Source organism: Lathamus discolor, chromosome 3, assembly GCF_037157495.1.
Source record: "Lathamus discolor isolate bLatDis1 chromosome 3, bLatDis1.hap1, whole genome shotgun sequence".
Lineage (NCBI taxonomy): Eukaryota > Metazoa > Chordata > Aves > Psittaciformes > Psittacidae > Lathamus > Lathamus discolor.
Window position 1 is genome coordinate 141123959 of NC_088886.1, and position 25888 is coordinate 141149846.

Genomic DNA, 25888 nt, shown 5'->3' on the forward strand with positions numbered 1-25888 from the left:
AAGCACAAGGGCAGTATTGTTTGTGAGTCCCGGCATAAATCTCTGTGCTTGCAGCCCCAACACCCTGGGGCAATGCAGAGGCAATTGCAATGCAGGCCAATTACTTTTTGCAAGCATTTCAACTGCTACTCGTAGGAAACGAAACTGCAGAAGCGGTTTGATTGTCTTTCCTATAAATGAAGCGCACTCAGAAGGCTTTTCTGGTGGGGTTTTGAGTCCTGGTGATTTCACCCTGTACAGATGCTGGGGTACTGATCTTGAATGCTGGCCCAGAATTCCCAGGGGGCCAGTGCTCAAGTGCTGGATGCAAGTTATGAGGCTTCTGCAGATGGTTGCAAGGTGGTTTTTAAGGCACTTTTTGGGAATGTGAGAGCTGACACTGAAACTCTTTTGGAATGCAGTCTGTCAGGAAGACGTGATACAAAACAGATTTCTGTGTGCTCTTGCAAGTTAGTGCGATATTAACCTGGTTTAATTAGTATCATCCAAAGAGAGATGGTGTTGTGGTTTCTCAGTGCTTTTTATGGAAGTCTCTGAAACACCACAAGCCATACCAATACGTTTGGAGATGAGCTTCATTTGTATGCTGGTGATAGTCTGCGAAGAAAAAGCACGTTTAAAGGCTGCCTTCCTCACTGCCGTGAATGGTACAGTTTCACTGGAATTATGGGCACTTAGCTGATGGCAAACTTAATCAAAAAGCTGCTCTGGCAAACCTTTGCTCATTTCTGGCCTGATGCAAGGATCAGACAGGGAATTGGAAATGCTTTTAGTAATTGGTGTTCTGGGTCAAACCCTCTGTGAAAGCCATTTTCTCAGCTCAATTTTTCTGGTTTCGTGTAAATTACATGTGTCCCGTAAATTACTAGGAGCTGACATCCATAGATGGAAAATGATTCAGCAAATGTGCCTTTAGAAAACTGGGACATGGAGCATTTTAAAGTTCGAAATGGCATCTTTGGTAGAAGAGGTTAAATGATGAGCATTTGAGAACTTAAGTGAGATTCAGAGCTTTACAAATGCTTGGCAGGAAGAGATTGCTTTTCTGTGGCAGAAAATCTATATCAAGATACAATTCTGTGTCCCAAAGTGTCATCCAAATCCCATGCTGCAGCTTGCTTCTCTTTCTGCTAATGCTATTTGACATACTGTCAGCAACACCAAGTATATTTTTTCCCTTCCTCACTCTGTATATGTCAACACATTTACAGCTGTGATTAAGAATCCTCTGTTTTATGTTTCATACGTTTTTGGATTACATTACGCTGAAATAAGCCAGTCTTCATCCAACAGCGCCAAACTTTCGGCACATCCCATTGCTTTCCCATAATGACAGAGCTCTGGGAATGAGCCATGTGTGAAATGATAAAATCATGTATGTGCACACCTAGGGAAAAGGTTGATGAGAAAGACTGAAGATGAGTGTAGCTGAGCAGGAATTTACTCCTACATTATGTTGGAAGATGTCATAAATGTGTTCACAAATTCCTTCAATTCTGGAGGGAGGGTGGAGGGTCTGGAATGGGACAAGTGAAGATTTACTGCCATCTACTGTGCAGCTGAACGCTGGTTATGCATAACACATTAAAAACCAATGAATTGGGTCAGTGTATGTTGTTTTAAAGGGGGATATGGGTTAGGTTTTAAGTTACTATCTCAAGCAGACAGTGGGGTTTGAAGTTCTGCTTCAGCAATGGCAGGGCAGAGACTGGTGCATTAACTTTTGGACCATGTGTGTGACCAAGCGTCCAACCCTGGGCTCTTCCATAGGCTCTTACATCTACAGACACCAGGGGTTTCTTTAAAGATGTCATCTTTCCAGTGCTAGAAGAACCTGCAGCTGTTTGTAATGGATCTGACTTTAATTATCTTCATAAGGTAGGTAACTAATCTTAAACCCCCCTCCTTCCCAGAGCTAGGGATTCCTTGAAATTTCTCCTTGTTTGTTAAGGTAAAAGGCAAAGCACTGAGTGGGAAGTAGTTAAAAAGTGTCACAATGCCATGGTAGGGAGGGGAAACCTAGAAAGTAGATTCCTGTTAGCTACTGCCCTCCTACATGTAATGAGGAGCCTTTTGAACTGCTCTCACACGCACTTCCCAGGGTATGTGACTTGTTACTGCATTAACAGGCTCCACTTAGTACATAACTCAACAGGCTTCTGAGCACTCACATCCTCCAACTGGGGTTGCAGGTGCCTTCACACAGGCCAGGAGCACAGCCCTTTGGATTACTGAGTTCCTGTGTCCTTCCCAGGCCAGCTGCCTCTCTCCTTAAACCTGCTCCAGGCTCATCTCTGCCCCCTGTCAGTGCAGGCTTGTTCCTAAATCTGGAAGGGGCAGCGGCAGGTTCAGGTGCCTGTGCAAGTGCTGACTCTGTACCAGGTTGCTGCAGTGGCTGGCTTGCCGGCCAGTCAGACTTTCCTTTCGGGATCTGTATTGTGCTTCAGGCTTTTGCTAGACAGGTGTCCTGGGTTGAGCAGCAGCAGTCATTTTTCTCCTTCTTAGGAGCTAGTACAGTGCTGTGTTTTGATCTTTTGGCCTTGGAACAGTGGTGATAACGCCGATGTTTTCAGTTGCTGCTCGAATGTTTGGTCTGGCCAAGGACTTTCTGAGCCTCATGCTCTGCCAGGGAGGAGGGGAGGCCGGGAGGAAGCGGAGACAGGACACCTGACCCAAACTAGCCAAAGAGGTATTCCATTCCACAGCACGTCATGCCCAGGATGTAACTTGGAGGGACCCGGAAGGGGTAGAGGGACTGGAGGGTTGGAGGAGGTATCGGTCGGTGCTTGGCTGGGGGGAGTGGGGTGAGTTATTGGTCGGCTGGTGTTGAGGTGTTGTATTCTTTCCTCTTGTTATTTCCTTTATCATTATTATCATTGGTGGTAGCAGTAGTGATTTGTGTTATACCTCAGTTACTAAACTGTTCTTATCTCAACCCGTGGGAGTTGCATTCTTTTTGATTCTCTTCTCCGTCCCTCCAGAAGCAGGGGGAGGGCAAGAAGGGGGGGGAGTGAGTGGACGAGGTTTGTGTTTGGGTTTAAACCACGACAGTTCTTTTTGGCGCCCAACGTGGGGCACGAAGGGTTGAGATAACGACGGAGATGATCAGATTAATAGTCGTCACAGTGCTGATTTATTGGCTCTCAAAGTTGTTTCTCTTGCTCTCAGAGCTTCAGAATGTAGTACATTACTTAGAGCCGGTATTCCCTGTGGTAGTGTTTATCAAGTGTGGGGCTTGGGCTAAGGTTTTTGTTTCACTGTACTTTATGGCAATGGCTTGTAATACGGGTGGGCTCCAAGAGCAGGGAGGGATGGACGTGGCCGTGGACTTGTACCCGGCCGCCCCGCTGCTCTTCACCGCCCCGGCCCTTGTCCTCGCCTCCGTCTTTGTGAGGCTGCGGGGAGCCGAGGGGGAGCGGCCCCGGGAGCCGGCGGCGGCCGAAGCGGCCCGGGAGAGCGGCCCCGGGGAACAGGCGGCGGCGGGAGCGGGACCGGAGGCCGGGAAGGAGGCGGCTGCTGAGCAGCGGGAGGAGGCGGCCGAGGAGCCGAGCCCCCCGGAGGAGCCGAGCCCAGCAGAGGAGCCGAGCCCCGCGGCCGAGCCCAGTCCCTCGGAGGCCGAGAGCGTCCCCCGGAAGCCGCCCGCCGAGCCCCAGGAGGATGCAGGAGCCCGGGCAGCATTTCCCAGCACGGCAGAGGAGGAAGAGCTGCACCCAGGGAAAGAAAAGCAGGTGGTGGGAGAGCCGGCAAGCACAGCAGCTCCACCAGTCCCAGGAACAAGCACAGCAGCATCGTTTGAGAGTTCTGAAGGGTTCGAATGGCCTGTGGGTACCCTTGGGACCTGCCTGCTGATTGTGATGGGGATCAGCATGTTGGCACACACACAGAGTGTGTTCTACCCACGGCCATTTTGTCTGATCTCAGAAGTTAAGCAGACTCAGGTTTGCTTCTTGTCTGGGGTTAGACCACAATATGGGAGGACCAAGAGATCTTCCCCAAGGCTGGACAGTCGTGAGTGGCAGAGTGTGTGGGACAGTATGAGCGAGTATCTGGTCCACTGGGCCCCTCCAGTGCTTTGGAAGCGTCAGAGATGGAAGGCAGCTCTATGGAGTCCCCAGCAACAAGCTGCAGAAACTGCTGAAGGGGACAGTGAATTGTTTTGAGCCTGGTGGGCCATGACACTTCAGGCCATCAGGGCAGAGATGCAACATAGAGATGGATTCATGATCGAGGGGTGGACTTAGCAATGGACACTATTGCCCAGGTTATTCATGAGTGTGAACACTGCACACAGCCTCTCCTGCTCTGAGAGACTGTAACAAGAGATGGCGCCTGACATCATGGACCAGATGGACTCAGCAGCTTTATAGGTCCATGCACTAAGAAATGATCTTTTTCTCTGTGTGTATGTAGATGTATATATATATGTAAGAGTGATGGCATATTGAAGATGTGGGATCTGAGCATGACGTGAATGGTATGGAATAAGGGGTGGATAATGTCCTGGGTTGAGCAGCAGCAGTCATTTTTCTCCTTCTTAGGAGCTAGTACAGTGCTGTGTTTTGATCTTTTGGCCTTGGAACAGTGGTGATAACGCCGATGTTTTCAGTTGCTGCTCGAATGTTTGGTCTGGCCAAGGACTTTCTGAGCCTCATGCTCTGCCAGGGAGGAGGGGAGGCCGGGAGGAAGCGGAGACAGGACACCTGACCCAAACTAGCCAAAGAGGTATTCCATTCCACAGCACGTCATGCCCAGGATGTAACTTGGAGGGACCCGGAAGGGGTAGAGGGACTGGAGGGTTGGAGGAGGTATCGGTCGGTGCTTGGCTGGGGGGAGTGGGGTGAGTTATTGGTCGGCTGGTGTTGAGGTGTTGTATTCTTTCCTCTTGTTATTTCCTTTATCATTATTATCATTGGTGGTAGCAGTAGTGATCTGTGTTATACCTTAGTTACTAAACTGTTCTTATCTCAACCCGTGGGAGTTGCATTCTTTTTGATTCTCTTCTCCGTCCCTCCAGAAGCAGGGGGAGGGCAAGAAGGGGGGGGAGTGAGTGGACGAGGTTTGTGTTTGGGTTTAAACCACGACAACAGGTCTTTGTAATCTAAGAGAGAGAGAATCACAGAATGGTTTGGGTTGGAAAGGACCTAAAGATGATCTAGTTACACCCCCCCTGCCATGGGCAGGGATGCCTCCAACTAGACCATGGTGAAATCGTCCTCCAGTATTAATGCATCTTTTCTTTACATTACAACTAGGCAGTTCTTGTGAGAATTGGCTTTAAGGCAGTTCTAGGCAATGGGGGAATTGCAGTGAAATGATCAAGCAGCTCAAGCTGTTAAGAAATCCTTTTCTCTCCCAGTCTTCTCTCTATGTCTTCACCTATTTGGGTGCAATATTGTTTGAGATCAAAACTTAAAACCTAGTTTAATATATAGGGAAAAAACCAAACCCCATGAGTTTATATTCTTGCAGTAGAAGGGAAAGAATTGTTTAGGGAAGAGTCAAGAAGGTTTCTTCTACCTTCTACTTCTTACAAGACTGTAATTTCTCCTGAAAACTTCTTATATGCAGGCTTGCAAATGACTTTATTTGGTGCTTTGCTGGGTTTTGGCAGAGTGAGGAGTTCTACTTTTACGCTGTTTAATAGCCTTCTGCTGTGTAGGATCTGTGGTACTGGTCTTACTACAGCTGTGTACTACTACAGCTCTATTGCAGCTAGTTTTATGTCTTTTACTGTAAAGCTGCAGCAAATTCTGATAGTAATGATGCTAATTACATCAGGAAGGAAAACAAACAGTGCTGGCATTAGAGAGGAGTCCTTTTTCACACTTGCAAGACACCACTGCAGACAGGTGACATTTCTCATTAAATTGTCTGAAAAAACTTGCATGCTGTGTAATCATCAGTTTCAAGTAATTTGTCTAACAGTTTGCTACAGTTAGAGAAGATTTCCTCAAGGATACAATGCCTGGATTCTAACCCATGGGAACTGTTCCCATCTCCTGTGGAGTGTAGTATGATGTGGGCATGCTGGTTGGAGTCTGGATAGAATCACTCACTGCAGCTCTGATGGGTACTTGCGTGTGAATGGCAATTGTTAGTTTAATTTCTCCTATCACATTTCTTGATAGGTTGTTCCTGAGGTCTGTACATAAAGCATGTTAAAAATCCCACTGTTTCTAGAATACAGATCCTTGGGGATTAATGAAGGATTCACATCGTCATGAATGATGGTGTGGAAAGATAGATTTTCTGGCTTGCTTTCGAGAGTTCTGCTTAGTTTTATTACACTTGAGGCTTTTCACTGTGGTGTTGGAGTTCGGTGTGAAACTATAAAGTAACTATTATGTTATGAATACAGCTTGCTTCTCATTTGTCAAAGGAACATCTCAGGGTGCCAACTGTAAATGAGTTCCTAAGATAATAGTAGGGCTTGTGCATTTTCAGGTTATAGACGAACAAGATGTATTCAATAGCACTGTGTAATCTTTGCTGGACTACTTAAAATGATGGATATTTTCACTGGCATTTTGGGTTTTCACATTTGAAATACAGTACTGTGGAATTTGCTCATTTTGGGGAGAGGGATCTTCTAGCATCTGCTCATCTTCTCTCACTAGCTGTGCACCCTGCTGATGGAAAACCTGCAGTTCCCTGGGGCATATCGGGGTTGCAAGATCCAGATGTAGAAGAGGGACAAGGATTCTTTCCCCAGTGGAATTTGGCTTTTTGGCAGGCACTTACAGGCAGACAGGTGTGGGCAACTTTGGAGCTGGCTTTAGGTCTGTCACTCGATAGGGCTGCTAATGAGCTGTTTTATGCTTCCTTGCTGTAGTGGATGATGTTATAATTCCGAGGATGGTCTCAGGTTTCCTTTTGGGAGTATTGTCCACAGCTCCTCAAGAGATCTCTGCACTGGATCTTTCATGGAGCTGTAGTTAAAGTCTTTTCTGACGATCACATATAGTTATTCTTTTAATAAATCGGACTGCCCACCCAGATACTGGTATGCTCAAGCGTAATGCGCTGAATTATATTCTTCATGCTTGATGGGAGGGAATTCCACAGCCTAATTGGCTACACAAAACACTGAGCGGGACCAGAGCACGGGGCAATGCTGTGCCTCACAAATGGTGAAGTGCCCCTTCATAGGCAGATGCTGCAGAGTGTGTGAGTCTGTAATGATCCTGTCTGAACGTTCATCAGTACAGATGTTGGATCCAGGTGATCGTAAGGTCCTTTCCAGCCCTAACTATTCTATGATTCTATGTTTCTATGTGTGGAAGTTTTCAATTGTAGCCAGTGCCTGTAGTTGAAAACGAGGTAGGGGAGCACTTTAAGACACCCCAGATGAGTCTTGATCGGTTCACGCAGTGACCTTGTCTTGCAGTTGATTTTGAATAGGTGTTTGAAAAGCAGATTAAAATGTGGTCTTCATGTAAATCTATTTTTAATTATATCGAGAAGCTTTATTCTGTCACTGTGGTATGACACATTGATGTGCAAATTTTGGACTAATCTTGTACTGTAAATGCTCTGAGGCTCCCATGTGAACGTTAACAGCATCTTCTCAGATCTCAAATATGTTACAGCAACTTCCCAGCGGAGGCTGTGTCGGTAATGCTGAGATCAATAAATATTTTATCTTTGGCCAAGACGAATGGTAGATCAAGAACACAGCCTGCAGTGCCTTCTGTATTTATCTTTGCTTTCCAGTAAGTTGAAACGCGTGACGAAATACATTGAACATGAACTGTTTCTCTTTTGTTTTCTTAGAGTTTGAAAACCTGACCCGTGTCACCTCTGAAAAGCAGCTTTAGAAATAAATCAAAGGTTTGGCACATTAAGTTGAAGGAAACCTTTTTACAACTGTTTTTCTTACTTTTCCACCACTTTTCACTCTCACACAATGGTGTTTGAAAGGAGATGCCCAGCTACTTTTAAAGCAATAAACAGTGGTGTTTTGTTCATAATCTTTTACCTTGGGACAAAGGAAAACAATCACTGAAAGGTTTAAATGATTTGATGTCTGTTTTAGTGCTTACAAATATTGGTTAGAGGGCTTTCATGTGAGTAAATAGTTTTCAGCTGAGGCAAAAAAGGAAGATCCAGGGGGCCTATAGGGATGCTGGGGAGGGACTCTTTGTCAGGGACTGTAGTGACAGGACAAGGGGTAACGGGTTAAAACTTAAACAGAGGAAGTTTAGATTGGATATAAGGAGGAAATTCTTTCCCGTTAGGGTGGTGAGACACTGGAATCGGTTGCCCAGGGATGTTGTGAGTGCTCCATCCCTGGCGGTGTTCAAGGCCAGGTTGGATGAAGCCTTGTGTGGGATGGTTTAGTGTGAGGTGTCCCTGCCCATGGCAGGGGGGTTGGAACTGGATGATCTTGAGGTCCTTTCCAACCCTAACTATTCTATGATTCTGATTCTATGATCTTCTGTGGCTTTGTTCTTAAGTGTATGAAAAGCTGGTGTGAAATTCTCACATGTTCTTTCAAAGGAAGTCATTACGTTCAGATATGTATTGCTCCTGCATAGGAATGTCTGCATCTATGGGAAGGTGTAATCAGGTTCTCTTGCAATGACAAGCTAAGACCAACAAACAAAAGGCAAGCACGCAGAAGGAGCCCTGTGTGCCTCCTTCTCTTGATATATACTAGAATTTTTAAACGATGTATGAAATATTTGAAGTATCTCTGAGTAGTTCCTCACTGCTCCACTTGTCTGGGATTGTTTGGCCACTTGCTTTTAGGCACTGCAGAAAAGGGAAGTACTAGAAGAGGAGGTTTGAAGATAGAGGGAAAAGGGGCTTTAGATTTCAGTACAGAGGGCATTTCATTCATAAGGAGGAAGAGGGGCAAGTGAGCAAATTGGCCCCAAAGCTGGCGAAGTGGGAAGGAGAAGAGCATTGCCAGTGCTGTGAAGAGTTTGAAGGTGAGGATTGGTAATACAGCCTTCATGCCCTGGGACCTGTGGAACCATTTGAAGAGCGAGAAAGTATGTTCACGAGCTCTGCCATGGGGCATGCAAATGTTAGGAAAGGATGGCTGACCCGTTAACTGAAACAGGAGAGGTGCGTGCTGAACTTTTAGCTCTAACCTGAAAGGAAAAAGGCACAGATTGAGAAGCAGCAAAATTTGACCACCAAATGCTGGAGGGAGAGGACCGTAAGGTTAGCAGGGTGGAAATGAGCACCCTGCTCTTGGGCTGGCAAGACAAGAGGAGGACCAAGAGCAGATGAAGCCACAAAAGGTACCTTGTCGGAAAAAAGAGATGGTCAGAAGTGTGAGAACCTGCCGGGGGGTCAGCGGAGGTGCACTACCATCGGGTCAGTTTGGGATTAAGCACATTGACCTGATACTGCTTCTGCCTGTTGTTTGTTTTTTTTTCTCATACTGTTTATTTATCCTTTGCACAATATCAATCAATTTGTTGGCCTTTCAGTCAGAGAAAGACAAAGAGAAGGCAAGTGCATTGACTTTCTTTCCCCTTCTCTTTCCCCCTCTCTTCTTTCCCCCTCTCTTCTTTCCCCTTCTCTTCTTTCCCCCTCTCTTTTCCCCACTCTTTTTCCCAATACTCTGAAAAAGCCATCTCGGGCTGACTGAGGCTCCTCTTGGGTTTGTTACATCCTGAAGCCAGACATCCCCATCTAGTGGTTGTTCCGCTTTCACTCTTCAAGTACCAGTCTGGGGGGAGGGATGCCTTGCACACGTGCACGGCAGTAAGACCAGTTGTAGCCCCCCTGTTATCTCAGTGTTTTCCTTTGGATGTCTTAAACTGCTGTGAGTACAGAATAAAGTACTTAAACATCTTTGTATAAGAGGAAGAAGGTTTTACTGCTGATAATTTGGGTGTGGAAAATAATTTGCTGCTATATTGAAGGGAACGGTTTTATAACTGTAGTATTACTTCTGACACAGCAAATGCACATGCAAAGGCTTGTTAATGACCATATATAGAGTGAGAAAATAAAGCAGGATCAGGTTGGTTTGTTAACAACCAGATGACAGAAGGAATTGGTTATTAGTCAGTACGCTGTTAATTGAATTGTGCATTAAAGTAGAATCTTTTGGGATCTTAGTGCATGTATAATAATGCACAATCATATTTCTGCTGCATGTGGCCTTTCAGAGAAAAACAGTCGCTTGTTCTTGTTGGAGTCCTTCTCCCTGCAAGTTTCAATGTAACTCGGTGGGGTTTGCCCCATGTTGTTGATGGGTGTTGGTGTTTGGCTCTCGGTCAGGAGCAGTTTGAGGCTGGTGTTTATCTGAGCTCTGTCTGGTAAGGGCCATACAGCTCCAGTATGATCCTGCCTGGCTGCAAGGGAAATGGTGCTCACAAACGTGGTCAGGCTGTCCCCTGGGGAGACATATTTAGGACCATTTGAGATTGGAGAGGGAAATGAAAGGAAACCCCCATTACGCAGAGGCAAGCTCAAAGCATGCACCAGGCTGGCAGTGACAAACCCTCAGTTCCTTCCTTGCAGGAAGCTTTGTAGTGCTTTCTCCACTGTGGGGTTCTCCATGGGCAAAGCAATCTCCTGTGGACTTGAGTGCAGCAATGAAGCCAGAGTTTTCCATTTCTCCTCAGTCTTGGCCTTTTATTTCCTTTTGCTTCTCTTCTTAAAGGCCCTTTTGCTTTCTCTCTCTCTTCAGAGATCACAAGGTAACTTATTGGATCCTTCTCCCCCCCCCCCCCCCGAATTAAAAACTCCTGAGGTCCATTTGCTTTATGTCAGTAGGGCTAAAGTGTAGCCAGGCTTTCGGGGGTGCTGTCCATCCACACAGCTTCCCCTGTCCTATACCCAGCACCGGTCACAGCACCTGGGAATAAGTATTTTGTTGCTGTGTAAACTGAGCACTCAGTTTCTCCATTTGGAAATCTGGGTTGGATCTTAAATGTCTGGGAAGAAAACTGCCCAGAGGCAGCTCCTGTTACTGAAGAGGGACTGATGTGCAAGGGAAGGAGGAAGCGGGTGTTTATCCCTTCTTCTGCAGTGGGGCAACATCTTCAGAAGGGCCTGGCTGAGCACTGGGTGCAGGATGTGGTGTCCATGAGAGCTGAATTGCTCGCCCGTGTTTATTGCTGGAGATGATAGTAGGAACACTCAGCTGAAATTCTGGGGACTTTCTTCCCCTGCACCTTCGTCAAAGGAGTATTTTTAACGTGTATTTTATAGGGTCATTTTTCATAATATCTCTTTAGTGGAAGTGTCCTACGCAGACACTTTCTGTTCCTATAGCAGAAGCAGAACTGGTTCACATTACATCTGCTTTATTAGATCTTTTTATGCTGCTGATGACTAAAAAGCCATTGGGTGGCAGCATCAGCCAGCGAGCATCTCAGTTCTGAACTAAATGTGAAAATCTAGCTGGGAAAGATTAGAAATGAGAAATGGAAAACGGAAATAGATGGAAAACATGCATTGTTTTGTATCTGAAGAGGCTGCGTTTAACTTCACACCATGTACGTGTAGAAAATCTTTTAAAAAGCAATTATAACTAATGAAAAGATATAATGCATAACAGTAGGTTTGTAGTTGCCTCTTCTGTGCGTAAGTTCAATAAGCAAGTGAGAGGGCTCCTTCTGACTTTATGGTCTAAATGCAGTGACGTGATCCCTGCAAAAAAACTCCAACCAAACAAAAAACCCCAAACCAAATAAACCACTAATAAGAAAATAATTAACTTTATTAGCTGAGATAATTAATAGAGATAATAATTCTGATTATAAAATGAGATTATACTGATTATAAGCTAAGAGGGCTGGGCTTGAGCAGCCTGAAGAAGAGAAGGCTCTGGGGAGACCTTATTGCGCCTTCCAGTGCCTAAAAGGGCTGACAAGAAATCTAGAGAAAAGCTTTTTACCTGTAGTGACAGGGCAAGGGGAAACTGAAAGAGAGTAGGTTCAGACTAGATAGAAGGAAGAAATTCTTCCCTATGAGGGTGCTGAGGCGCTGGCACAGGGTGCTCAGAGAAGCTGTGGCTGCCCCATCCCTGGCAGTGTTCAAGGCCAGGATGGATGGGGCTTGGAGTAACGTGGTTTAGCGGAAGGTGTCCCTGCCTGTGGTAGGGGGTTGGAACTGGGTGATTTTTAAGGTCCTTTCCAATCCAAACCAGGCTGGGATTGTATCGGATTTAGGAAGGTGGTTACTACCTCTGCAACTGTTGCCGAGACAGGTGAGCTTTTTGAAGAATTGGGCAATAAAAAGTCAGCTGCTGTCACTTCTTGTTGTTAAAGGAATTATTCTGATGCCCAGAGATCAGCCCTGACCTTGTGATTTTAACCAGGCTGGTTAAACCTTTTTGCTCTGATTTCTTCAGAAGCAGAAGTCTTAAAAATAATCTCAAGATTATTATTTTTTTTTTAAAGTTCCTATGAATGTAGAACAAAATTACTGCCATGCAGGAGCTCTGGGCAGCGCGCTGTGTGCCTTTAGGGTGGGCTTGTGTGGAGGGCTTAAGTGCTATTTGAGCTTCGTGTTCCTGAGCTGTGCACACATATCAGGGTATTAGCATCTGGGCTTCTCATCATACATTTATTTTCAGTTCCCTTTTATTCACTTTTCAGTTAACACAAAGCTCACTTGCGTGTTCAGCTTCACAACCGGAAAAGAGTGTTTGTGATGACCCACTATTTAATCCTGCATTTGGAAGTAGCACGCTTTAGATATCAGCGTATTTGTAATGATGTAAAACTTCTAAAACTGACTAAGATTGCCCACTTCAGGCTCTATTTCTAGCTAAGGTTGTGTTTTCTGTAATAGGAATCGTAGTTATTTTGGTTGTGGTATCTGGTGTCAGCTCAATTATAGGCATATTCACACAACTGCTGTTCTTTACGTTCATGTTATTAACTCGCAGCACTCTCAGTTCAGGCTGGCAAGACTATAAAAGCCACAGGCAAATTTAAACTTGTTTGTAATATCCCTCACTTCACAAACCCCATCCAAACCAGAACATTTTGTGTGGTACCAAAAAAAGCCCCACGATCATGTTGTTCACATCTTGCTTTCAAATACACCAGATAATGCCACTTGTTTAAGCTTAGTCACGTCTGGGGGAATGTCAGAAGTCTGCATCACATGAGCTGCTCCTCAGATTTCCCAGCCCGTATCAGCGTGTTTTCCTGGGGAGCAGCAGAACGGAGATGTTATTAAAATGGCTCATCCTATATGTCAGTGTTGATATTTAAATCTCAGGCTTATTCCTGTGATTTGCGTGCAGCATTTCACATTCGTGTTCAGCTGCTTTATTTGAAAATACTTCAGTATCATGTTTTTTATTTAAGGTGTATGTATCAGATGGAAGAACACCCATTTAACTGTCCATCCTGCTTGCATTCTTGTTGACGTTTTCATTTTCTGCTCCGCCCCTGGGCTTACCACCTTAGGGCAACTTTGAGCCTGCCTTTAACTTCATTTTAAACACTTCTCTTCACTGCATGATCCATTTATAGACTTGGTGTTGCTTGTTCTCCTTCCCCTCCTTGGAGGCCAAGAGGGCCGTTGGCATGTCATCGCTTATGCTCAGCAGCCATCTCTGTAACAAACATAATGTGTGATGGACAGGGGAAGCACTGGACACAATCTGAGTTTATTTCCTACTGTCTTCTGCTTTCATGGTGGTGAATACACCACATACAGAAACTGAAGATCCTCCAGACTGGGCAGATCATTGAGCCTTTCCTCCTCAGCACCATTGTCGGATGCTCAAGTGCCGCTGTACTCACCACACCAGCTGTGCAAACCCCAGAGAGGACGAGCGATGAGGACCCAAGAAGGCTGGCAGCACTGAAGTGCTGGGCTCTCCTGCGCCTTGCTATCAGGAGACTTCTACTCAGAGCAGAATCTGCTCAGTGCGTGCGCTCCGCCCCAGGGGAAGGTGCTGGCTCTGTTTCAAGGAGCTCTGATACCGTTTCAAGAGTCAGAACTTGATTGCCATTTCTTCCCAGGGCCTGGAGCATGTGCTTTGTCCATCCTGTCCCCCCAGTCCCTACCCATGGTGTGTGTGGAGTTGGACTCCCCGTATGTGTCCATGTAGGGGAGGGTGTAACTCTCTTGTTGACATCGGCTAATCCAGCCAGGCATGCAAAGGGACAGCAGAGTGTGATGCTCACATGTAGCTTGGCACAGGGCACTTGGGACTGGCTGTCTTCATCACACCCCCCAGGACTGACATATAAGACAGGGAAAGAGATATTTTGCGTACCGTACTGCGCGCTCCCGACAGAGCTATTGAAGAGCTGAGCTGTGGTGGCCCCACGTATTTGAGCCACACTCGTTGCTAGAGGAGAAAACTAATGAACCCTTACTGTGCTGCAAATTGATGGCAGCTCTGCAGTGTTTGGAGTTTGTACAAAAATCCGCGTGTTGCATTAGGTGAGAATAGCTGAGCAGGACAAGAAGTCTTGCAGTAAACACCATCCTGTAGTGGTAAAAGCCTAGCTGGCTGTGTCCTCCTTTTCCAGGTCTATGGCCAAACAGGACAAAACCCAACTAAATGCTTTGTTACTGAGTTTTCATCAATGACGTCTAGGTAGCCCTCTTTGAATTGTCCATATACTAATGCTGGAGTGTGCAGCAGAGCTTATTGTGTGTATTATTCTCTTTCAAACTCCACTTATGAAGGAGGATTTGACTTCAGTAGACAAATCAGGAGGCGAAAGCATCTGATGGTATCAGCAACACAGAGACCACAGGCCAGAACATAGCCAGAAGACCCAACTGAAGGCTTACTAAATGTGATGACAGAGAAGTTCTTCAAGACTGATCTGTTGTGCTGGAGGATTTTATGTAACCCAAGTAGGTAATTCAAAAACAAGGCACTTACGGAAACAGCTTAAGATCTCTTTATAAAATGGCATTTAACATTTACACTATCTTCAGCTGCTGTCCCAGTCCAGATTGTTTCCCTGTGTGGTAATGAACCACTGCATTCACTGTGGACTACAATACAAAACCCAGCAGAAATGACAAAAGAGCAGGAATAACATCATTAAAGCAGGTAACCATTCTCTGGCTGTAGATGGGAACCTGCCAGCAGTAGTGCAGAAGGCTGGCGCTTCTCTGCAGTGAAATGTTTTCAGCCCACATTGCACACATGGGTGACTGGGGATTTACTGGTCCTATTTAATATCTAACTATTTTCTCTGCTAAATCGTATTTTCTATGGAGCTAATATATTTCTGTTAAAGTACTTGATTAGCACTGTAGTTGAACCAACTGCAGAATAAGCGTGGATAGGAATAAACAAGCAAATCCTGCATGCTTCCTTCTGGGCATTTGGAGGTTTGTGTTTGTCATCTCAGCTTGGTAGAGGTTCTCTTGACTAGAAAGGATCACTGACCTTAAGTGTAACACGGATGTCTCATGCCATGACACTCAGAGGGTGGTGTGACCCTCTCAAACCCAGGTTTTACAGCTCATCCCAGCAGGTCTGATGCTGGGGAGCAGGCATGACCCTGACCCTGACAGCAGCACTGCCCTGTATTCTGGATTGTTTATATCGGCAGTTAGATTTGGTACTGCTGAACTTTGTAGCTGTAGTCTCTATGGACACTTGATCAACTAAAACAAAGGTTAGAAATGCTGATATGGGCCTGTTTTAATGTCTGACAGCAGTAGCACCCAGAATCCTAAAAGACAATGACAAGGTTTGTCCCTGTTTCTTGATGACATGTTAAAAAGTACTTACGAGCTCTGAACGGGTTAGCTAGTGGTCCTCCAAGGCTGTCAATGCCCAGGAACGCAAACATTTTGGAATAGCTGTCCTGTGGAGTATTTCTGGTCTTTAATTTGTTACTTGAGATACGGACATGTAAGACAGATGTTCAGTTTTCCTGTCTGTCATAAGCTGTTGATGAAGTTGTCCAATTCCAGTCCCAATAAGGAAGCTGGTTTCCTGTCCTGGACAAATCAGGCTGTAATGCAGCTGCAGAAAGAATTGTAGCTGGATTTTTTAAAACCATTTGTTTGAATATGACTCTGCCCAGCAGGATAAGAGCTCAGGAGGAGTGACTGGCTGTGAGTAAAGGCAGAAAAATACATGTGAAGGTTTCTGCACGAGCTGTGAAGGCAGCTTCTTTTTCTTCTTTCTTGAGGGAAGAAAGCACTGCTCTGTTTTACTGCATACATCATTGTAAAAGTCGAGATGGATGTAGCAAACTCCTATAAAATAACTTATTTGATTGTTACAGGAATTCTTACAGCAGATCCAACCACAATTCTGTCTGCCTGCCAGTGTCTTATTTCTTAACGTATTATAAAAGGCTTGACTATTGTCCTGGATTTACCAGGAGCCGTTTTGCTCCTTCTTAGTAGCTGGTGCAAGCTCTGTGTTTTGACTTCCAGCCTGGGCAGAGAGCTGATAACACCGATTGTTTTTAATTGTTGTTAAGTAATGTTTATTCTGGCCAAGGACTTTGTGAGCCTCATGCTCTGCTGGGGACGAGGGAGGCCGGGAGGAAGCACAGACAGGACACTTGACCCAAACTAGCCAAAGAGGTATTCCATACCACAGCATGCCATGGCCAGGGAGGTAACTGGGAGTTACCCGGAAGGGCACACTCTCTCTTCGGGGTTTCGAACTCGTTCGGCGGTGGTATCGTATTCTCTTGTTATTTTCTCTTATCAATATTGTCATTGGTGGTAGCAGTAGTGGTTTGTGTTGTACCTTGGTTGCTGGGCTGTTCTGTGGGAGCTGCATTCTCCTGATTCTCCTCCCCATCCCTCCGGGAGTGGGGAGGGCCGGGGGGGGGTGAGTGGACGATGTGTGGATCGGTTTAAACCACGACAACTATAAAGCTAATTTTTTGTGGGACATGGAGATGAGCTTCTTCCGTCCCCCACCCTGTAGATGGTAGCTTATACCAAGGGATTTTCAGGCTCATATTCCATCGGACATCAGGATGTGTTGTTTATGCAGTAATCTCCTCTGAGTAGGGATGCTCCCATACCTAGAGATGGCTGCCCATTTATTTTCTTTTTAATTCTGCTGTTTAAATATTCAAATTGATCCGTCACATCCCTGCTTGGCTTGCACCAATGCGTCTGACTTCTCAGGATGTTTCCCAAATGACGTACTGATGGGTTTTGTAACAGTAATACTATGATCCAGGAACCCGGAGATAGGGGCAGGATCTGAAACTGTGCTTGCTGTCATAGAGAAAGTTTTTTAAATGCAGTAAGAGATTTGAGAGTCCAGATGTTATGATGGGCAATTGATAAGAAAGCACTGGCCTGTCGATTAGAAAGCCATGCAGAAACAGTCCCCAAGTAGAGTGTTAGAGAGCAAAATTTCCTGAAGAGCCGCACTACAGGACTTACAGTTGCTCATCAGATATGTTATTGCCGTCAACCGAGCTATTTCGCTCCACGTGTGCCAACTGCTCAGTTAAAATTTGTTCTCAGCTGCATTACTCCATCTTTGAGGATGTTTTTTTCTTCGTGATACAAGTGGTCTGAATGTATTTTTTGCCCTTACCCCCACTAATACTTCAAAGACTGCAATGAGCTGTTCTAGTCTCACCAGCCCCTGGAAGCATCATATTACCTTAGCAGAGAGCATCAGGAATTTGAGAGACCTGCATGTGCCTACAAGGTAGGTATTGCTAGTGCACATCGTTGCTATCTGAAAACTGTGAGAGGGCTCCCAGCTGAAATTTAACCAGTTGAGAGGCTTCACTGTCTCCCTCTGAGGTGGATTCACTTTCAAAAGTAATGTTTATTTTTTACTTTTTATTACTTTATGATTTATTTGTTATTACTTTTTATTACATTTATGACTTTCAATTGAGGTAGCAGAAAAGACTGGAAAGGTTCATTATAGCAAATGGTAACCCATCTATTCTGAATGGCAGGTCTTTCCTAAGGGGGTGGGGAGAGGACTAGCTGCTGGTTTCTTTCTTTTCTTCTTCTTTCTCTTTTTTAATCCTAGCTTAGCAAACAGACTAGGCAAGGACATGCCACAGGGATGAGACTTGCCAGATTGACTGGAACGCTGTTGTTTTGGGACAAGTTGTTTCCTGGGTGTGAAGGGAAACACGAGTATCTGATGACAGATGCAAATGCAGGTTAGGGAGAACCGTGGAGCTGGGAGAGTGAATCTTTTTCTCACTCTAAAGAGATCCGCGAGCATGCAGCCTGCGCGCTAGGTAGCAAGTTCTGAAATCAAATCACCCCTGTTACTTGCCTTGCTTCCCTTCATTACTGGCCTGCTCCGACTCGATGGAAAAAATGCAAGTCCATCTGCTGACACAATCCAGTTGGCCCTGCTCGTGCCGCCGATTGGGCCAGCAGCTGCAGGCAGGGAGGAACCTGCGGCGCTCAGTCACAAGCCATATGCGGGCAGCGGTGAGGATTAGCTCTGCTCCCGGCCGGAAAGGTCCTAGCGCAGTTCCCAGGCTGAGTTCGCCATATGTGATTCACGTGATTGTCCTGAGGGTGACATGAAGTGGAGAGTTCATATTCAAGTGAAAGTTGGTTTGTGTTTCCTCATCCTGTCTAATGCAATGCAGATGCAGAGGAGAGCGTGAGGTTGCCTGTGCTGGGGGATGATGTGACAGGCTGCAGAAAAGCCCCATAGGTTTTGCTAATTCCTTCTCCTTCCCCTGAATTTTCCGCTGTTTCCTGATGAGAGTTGCATGTGTGAAGGAACACACTTGGACCACCTGTTAGGCGCCTTTCCCCGTTCGGTCACAGTTTTTGCCATTTCTTAAAGGCTTTTTTATTTATAGAAAAGCCAGAAACTTGAACAGTAGTTTTCTGCTTTGGAGAGGTGGGGAGAGCTCTCTGACATGGCACAGGAAGGAAGAAAGAAGGCAAGAAAGAAAGAAAAACACGGATGGAGACCCCTCTGGACTCCACTCTGAGCAAGTGTGAAGTATTACAGGATTATAAGTTTTTATTTAAAGGTAAGAGGTGTGTGTTAACAAGCTGGTTTAGCTTGTGGTTTGCCTTAATACAAAGCGATTTTGGAAACGGCATCTTCCATAGAAGGATCATGTCACATATAGAATTGCCACTGCTACTGTAAAACGTTTCCAGGCTAATGCTGTTAATTGCAAGGAGAAAGTTTAACAAGCCCTTGCGTGTCCCAGGAGGTTAGTAGCATGGCCAACTAAACAGCCATAAGGAGAGTGGTCTGATGGGCTGAAGGGGCTAATGTCCCACAGGCAAAAATAGGAATATTTGGCTTATTTTGATCTTTGGATATGGGAGAACAGCTCATTTATTTCTTATTCGGATTACATACTGCGGTATGTTAGAGGCAGGGACAAAAAAATTGCATTTTTGTGTCTGTGGTCTTTTTTGAATAATGTGAAATATCAGAAAGATCAATAATTTTGCCATCTAAATGTAAAGCACACAAACTTTTGGCTTAGGAAGGTGCAAAACTTGCTATTTGAAAAGCTTTGGTTTAACAATGATGCATCAGGAACGGGAAGAGACCTGCTGAGATAACTCCTCAAATACTACACTAAGGATGTGGAGGTTTTGTGTTGCTTTTGCCCTTGCATTGTGAGTCCCAGCAGAGCCCGTGGCACAGGTCAGCATTCATATACATTTGGAGCATTGGTTTAGTGCTGAATTATGAATCTTGTTTGTGTTGACTGTTTTTTGAGCAGGGAGATAGCTGACTTGAGCAATAATATTAGCCCAAATAACAACAGTGTTTCACCTCAAAATTTCAACTGTCCTTAAGAGGCAGATAATTTGAACATGGACAAATTTCTCAGGGACTAAAACACGATGTATTTGAGTGCGCATTTTAGGAAATTGTTAAAACTTCACTGGGTAATGCTTGTTGCCTTCCAGAGGAAGGGTTCGCTTTGTAAATGTCAGTTCCTCCTGGTCTTCCTTAGCATGCCATGTGTATTCTGCAGTTTGTCTTATTAGACCGTATCCCTCTCCTGGTAGGATCCCGTGGCGATACGCTGTGCAGAAACAGGGTTTTAGTGCTGATACGTGAAAAGACTGAGAACATGTGGCATAAACATGAACCGATATTGTTTGCCATCCACACTTGCTGTGTGTAATGCAACAAGACCAGCTCCTGGCGGCCACGTGATCCGCCTTCCAGTCCTCCATTTGGGCTGGGCTGGAGTGAAGGGGTTTTTTCACTCCTGAAGTTGTGACTTTGTGGAAAGAAGCTTTTGAATAGCCGGGGTGCAGAGAGCAGGTAGAATGTCAGCGGGATGTTACCAGGCAGTATGTGCGCAACGCTGACATCGGCTCCTAGCCGCACTTCCTCCGCACGAACTCGCTGCTCCCGGCAGCCATACGCGTTGCAAGAAGGTAAGATGTCACCCACCGCCGCGCCGAAACGCCTGTCAGCCCCGTCTCCAGCAAGGACGGGTGCTAATCTGCCAAGCAGAATATCTTAGCGATCTTTAGAACACAATCTTGAGGTACAGCTCTTTCCATAGTGAAGGGAAAAGGCAGGCGTGTGCAGCACAGGCGGTAACTGCTAACCGGGATCTCAAATCAACGGTATGATCTGGTGTGTGCTCTAGCTCCTTATAGTGCTTAGCTTTTTGTAATACCAGGGCTTTTCTACTTTAAAAAGCATTCCACGTCAAATTGTATCCTATTGATTTGCCATGGTTAACCACCCTGTAACAACCCTCATCATCTGTGTGAGTAGATACAAAGCAGAATTACATTGATGTCATTTATAACCAGTGGGCAGAGAGTTATTTGAAAACGTGAAATAAGTCAAAAATACCAAAATATTTCAAAGGCAGTTCAATTTGGAAATGTTGTCATTAGAGTTTGAATAGAGTTCCTTGGAATAAAATAAATTAGGAAGAATCAGAGCAACATTATTAATGGGGGTATTTTGTTTGTATTTTTGGGTTTAGTAACTGAGACTTTATACTTCAAGACAGCTTTTTATTTTTTATTTTTTCCTCAGAAGTAAATCCTAGGAAATAAATAAGATAATTTTAAAGAAAATAATTATATATTTAAAAAACATAGCAGTCGCAACTCTTGGACATCTTCTCACAGAGAAAACTCTGGGCCCCAGAGTGGTACTTTGTGATTAAAATATACATCAGTAACATAAGGTGTAACATCTACTATGCAGGCCAGCGGGATGTTCTTCCTTAGTTGTACAAGCTGTTTAGATACACAGATTGTGGCTACTGAGCAGTGTACGTTATAGTAAACATGGACAAGCCAGCAAGCAAAGATTAAGAGGAAATAATGCACTGCTTAACCAAAGAGTAGTGGCCGGTCGTCTGCCTTGACAGTTCGGTCAGGAGGACTGGGCAAATGCCCAGCTGAGTGTTGTGGATGGGTTAATATCCTCACACTTTTTCCTTCCTCACAGCTGCCCCACGCAGTGCTCTGAAACCTGATATTTTTTCATCAAAAACTGATTTGTATTTTCCATCTTAGTATACTAATCAATTTTACCGTGCAGAGCTTGGAGCGTATTAACTGGCAGTTACTTCTAATTAATACTGAAGGCAGACAAAAAGGGAGAACAAAATAATTGACGTTATTTAATATAAAATGCCTCTCCCAGTTTTGCTTCCTTTGCGGAAAGCTCTTTTGGTCCCTGTTCAAGATTTAAGCCCCATCCTGTTTCATGTTTTGTTTCACAAGGTTGATTGAATGGCAGTTTATTATTCAAGACAATAAATTAAACTTCTCAAAGGCAGAGAGTTCCAGCAGTTCTGGCATGGGCTGCTTTTTGCCAGAAGGAACATGCTCAGGTCTGATTCATACCAACTGTTGCCCTTTAACATAAGAAAAATAAGTATACATATATATGTTGTTCAAAATTCACACTAAAATTTCTTTAGCATAGAATTTGGGGTGAATTAAAGAAAAAAATGGGCAACATTTATTACAAAATAGATAATGAAAGCTTCTAGGCTAAAATACACTATGTCTTACTTCCATGTAACAGTATGAATATTATGACCCAGTATTAAAAGCTGATTTCAAAGAGATCATGAAAAGAGAGCAATCTTCTTTGATGTTTTATGTTTAAATTAAATATAACCAAAAAGGGATAGAGGAGCACTGCTCTTGCTACGCTGAAATCAGGAAAGGCTTTGCAGCACGTTTCAGTAACAGCTGAATTAGATCTGGGCTTCATAAGATTCATATATAATTTATGTACACCAGTAATGCATGTGGGTATGTAAACAATAGGAATTTATAACGCTGATGTGCTTTTAAAATATACATTAAAAGCAAAACTGAAAAATAGGCCTAAGTATACAGTTACGTAATATGTAGCATAAGAAATCCGCAGAGGTTCTGGTTTTCTAGTCAGAAATCTGATTTAAAAAATAAGTGAAGCTTTGTTTCCTTTTTTTAGTTTAAAAAATTACTTTAAATTGCCTACTTTTAGATACTAGCAGTAAAGAGAAAGTAAGTCATGTTTGCCGCTTTGGATAGGCGCTGTTCTAGCGTCTCTCCTTGTGCTCTCTTGTGCTATGGTGGTTAGTAACACATGGCATTTAAGCAGCTTTTAGTGGAGGTGGTGATACTAGATTGATTATGAAATGATTGCGATGCTCTTGGGTGACTTTTAGTCCCAAGCTGTTGCTTTTCAGCTGACCTAAGGGTACAAACAGGAGAGCTCAGGTTTGCGCGCAATCGCTGCAGCCTGTGCCATTACCGCTATGAATGCCGACTCGTGTTCTCCTAGAAACTTAATTTACCAATACACTTTTTCATTAAGCTTTGCAGATATATCATTGGGACAAATATTTGAAAATAAAAAGATAAAAAAGGTGAGTTTAGTATTTTTGCTGGTTTTCTTTTTCCCCCCAACACAAATGGCAACACTCTCTTTGAGCACAAATGGAAGCTACTTAGAAATAAAACCCCTTCTTAGCACTTTACCCTTTCCACAGTTATATGTCATTTTCCTGTCTACAAAGTGAAGATACTACCTTTCGAAAAGGGCTTTTATATTGTCTTATATGGCTGTGAAATAGAAGTGGCTTATTCAAATGAGGAATTATCTGCCTGCCGCATTACGCTTCCTACTTTCAGTGCTCAAATGAAAATGGCTGTGCCTCCAGGCAGCGTGAGATATTGATACACTCAAACTTATTATTTTCGTAGTTGTTAACAGCATCATGCAGAAAACACATTAGCAGAAGGTGCAGTGAGATATTGCTGTAATATCTTTTCTAGTAAGTACTATATGCTGAGGATTATTTTTCAGTTGGGCGTTTGCGTGTTTGTGTAAAAAGCCTTAGAAGGGTTTCTGATTTTTTTTTTTTTTAAGACTGCATTTTCTCTCTTTTTACTTAAAATATAAGCTTTCCAGTTCATTTCTCTGCAGATTTCTTTCGTTTTTGAGGGGAAGTTGGGAGCAGCACGGAGCCATGCAACAGAGCGGCAACAACAGTTCCTGAAGTAGGGGTGCATTTGCCGGAGCCGCTCGCCCCATTCCTGCCAAAGTTACCTGTCTCTGCCAATGTCAGTCCCTGTCCTGACCTCTTTGGTCACCCTATGGATTTGCAGTACTGTCCATACTGCCTTCTATCCTGCTTTTTCCCTCCCAAAAGGCCTCCTGTGCCCCTCAGCCTCTAGGCAAGCTCCCAGGGCTGTGCTGTTTGCTTCCAGGGGCTTGAGGCATGACTGCATGGCACCCTGACACTATTGTCTGCCAGGGCGATGAGGTTATTTGGGACCCCCAACACCCCTTCTTCCAGCATCCCAGCTGGGATATTGGTTTTCAGGGATATCTAGCTTGAGGTCTTCACACCATAAAGGGTATTGGAAGGCTAGTTGCAGGAGCTGCTAGTTGCAAAGAGCTGTTGCAGGAAGGGTGCTGGGAGGCAGGCGCAGGCAGCATGGCACTGCCAGGCTGTCACAGATAGTTCTGAAAGCTCCTTAAAACTGTGACACGGTTTCTCTGCTAATACAGATCTTTGCAACATGTTACAGAGGGCACTGCTCTGGTGCTGCAGCTATTTCCAACGGTTTTTAGCATGCATTTAAGATACAGTTTTAAAAATACATTTCCTTAGTAAATAAAGGGTGACATTTCCTTGGGAAGCAGTTGCAGACAGGTGATTGCGGTATAGAGAAAGGGATTTGTATGGCTGCCTGTTGAAATATAAAATGTAGACCAGTGTACCCATGTGCACACTAAAACTCAGACACATCCCTGTCATACTGTGGCACACTGTCAAAACCAAGCAATGTTTAAATGTCATGAAACAAAATGATAACTGTCCCAGTGTCTGAAAATTGTTACTTATAACCTTGGGTTTAGGTGATACATTCACTAGAGTACATCCCTTACTTGAAAGGAGTTGAATTTTGCCTAATTATGGAGATGTCCTGCATGAAGGAAAGCAGAAATAAGGCCAGTATACAATCTGGAGTTCCACAGAATATAAGAAATGTATTTCCAGGGTAAAATATATATACTGAATAACAGGGAAGAAAGTGTGATGGCCAGTGAAGGCTTTGGTGATAACCTGGTTTTGTTGTTGTCGCAGTGTAAATATGAACTGTTGTCTATGGCTTTGGGTTCAGCAGTTGAAAGCAGCTTAATCAAATGGAAGCAAATGTTGCTGTAAAGAAACCAGAACATATAGTGGACTCTAAGTAACAATCCAAAACAGTTCTCCCAGAAGTATAGAGCAGGATTTGGTAATAAGAAATCAGTCTCCTCAGAGATGATCCATGATTTTATCCTTGCCACTGCAAATAAGACACTTGGTTTTTTGGGTTTTTTTTTTTTAGTTTTTAGCAAAATTGACTGTCAGGGAGGAAAGAGTGTGGTCTCTTCGGCACACAAAGCAGAGCTGAAAGGTGTCTGAGATGTCTTTGAATTACTGGTGTTTGGAAAGAAATTGGAATGGTCCATCACAGTTCCCTTCTTGAGAACAGTCTTTAGTCTATTTGACACTTTCATTGATGACTTGGGTGAAAAAAGCATCCGTTAAATCTGCAGCTAGTGCCAAGAGGAGAGGATTTACAAGTGCTCTGGAGGCAGCATTGGAGTCCGGAGTAATCCTGACAAACAAGATCTGGTGTAACCTGGGTATTATATTAATGAGGACAATATGAAAGGGTGATATGATAAACCCATTGGACAGTCGAAAGGACTGAGCTAGCCTTTTTGGTGTGGGAAGTCAGACCAGCTGAGCTCCAGAGATCCCTCCAAACCAATGTCTCTGGGCAGCAGCTCTTCAGGAAAGGGTCTGGGTGTAATGGGACCACAGGCTGTGCTATTATGAAGAAAAGCAATCATACTGGGTAACACAAAATGTGCAGAGAAGGGAGCTGGGAAGGTTGTAGAGAAGATCTTATAGCAGCTGCAGGAAGGTAAGAGAAGCCCATCTCAGAATACATGGGAAGACAGGTTATGCTGTCAGCAAAGAGCCACCGTAGGCCTTGAGAGGAGCTTTTTAAGACTAAAGAAAGTTGAGCCTTGGAGGTCATGAAATCTCCATGAAAGAAGGTTCCTAAGAGCAGATTAAATAAATACGGCGAGGGTGGTTGAGTTCAGGTTGGTGATCCCACCTTGGGAGCTGGTATAACCATCCTCCTAAGAGGTGATTTTATCTCTGTGGTCACAACTGTTACCCAAGACACAGCCACCATGTTTGCCCCTTTATCTTGTCCCTTTCCCACTAAAAATTGCTCGACTGCTCTGCATATAAACAAAGGCAGAGAACATTTTGGCTGAAAGTTTCAAAGGAGCAAAAAGGACTCTCGGTCAGAGGCAGCACTTAACTCTATCAAGTCTGGGAACCTTGAGTGTAGCAGCTCTGTGATAATGTTTTATATTTCATCTTCCAGCTAACTGTTGAGTCAGATGATTGTCCAGATAATATGTTTGGCAGTGGTCAACTCTATGCAAAACTCACTTGGCAAAGCACATGTATACATTGGCCGA

General features: G+C 44.4%; 1 protein-coding gene and 1 long non-coding RNA gene across 5 annotated transcripts in view; one reads left to right on the forward strand and one right to left on the reverse strand.

Moving 5' to 3' along the window:
* The window catches only part of RBM20 (RNA binding motif protein 20), a 125198-nt gene that overhangs the window by 65700 nt on the left and 33610 nt on the right, over positions 1 to 25888 (forward strand). The window lies entirely within an intron of this gene.
* Positions 13235 to 13814, reverse strand: LOC136010679 (uncharacterized). The gene is made up of 2 exons (XR_010610958.1): positions 13731 to 13814; positions 13235 to 13540 (listed from the first exon to the last, which is right to left on the reverse strand). It is a non-coding gene; the product is annotated as an uncharacterized LOC136010679 (long non-coding RNA).